The following is a 390-nucleotide window of genomic DNA, read 5'->3' as shown; positions in this document are numbered from 1 at the left end:
GAAATGCTCGCAGCTCGCCCGCTCCAGTGCCACAAGTGTTGGAGGCTCGGCCACATCCGGGCGGCCTGCTCCGCGTCAATCGACCGGAGTGGGCTTTGCTACCGGTGTGGCCGGGCGGGGCACATCGCGCGGGACAGCGCAGGGAGCGCGGCCTGCGCGCTGTGCTCCAAGGATGGAAGGTCCTCGGGCCACCGGGTGGGTGGTCCCGAGTGCCCAATGGGGGGTGGTGCTCCGGCGGGCGGAAGACCGCCGGGGCATCGCATTGGTCGACCGCCGAACGTGGCCGGCCCGGGTTGCCCCCCTACGGGAGGCGTGCCGGCGGACCCCGGGGAGTTACCCCGGGATCCGGCCGGCGGAGAGGGCCCCGGTCTGACCATCTAGACCGGGGCC

The 390-nt window shown here is 73.3% G+C and overlaps 1 protein-coding gene across 1 annotated transcript in view; it reads left to right on the top strand.

Annotated features, from left to right (window-relative positions):
- LOC116852225 (golgin subfamily A member 6-like protein 6) overlaps nt 1-390 on the top strand; it is a 7206-nt gene that overhangs the window by 1697 nt on the left and 5119 nt on the right. The window lies entirely within an intron of this gene.

The sequence above is a fragment of the Odontomachus brunneus genome, unplaced genomic scaffold, assembly GCF_010583005.1.
Source record: "Odontomachus brunneus isolate Ranch 3 - 2012 unplaced genomic scaffold, Obru_v1 Obru_scaffold_207, whole genome shotgun sequence".
Lineage (NCBI taxonomy): Eukaryota > Metazoa > Arthropoda > Insecta > Hymenoptera > Formicidae > Odontomachus > Odontomachus brunneus.
This window is presented reverse-complemented; position numbering and strand designations above follow the sequence as displayed.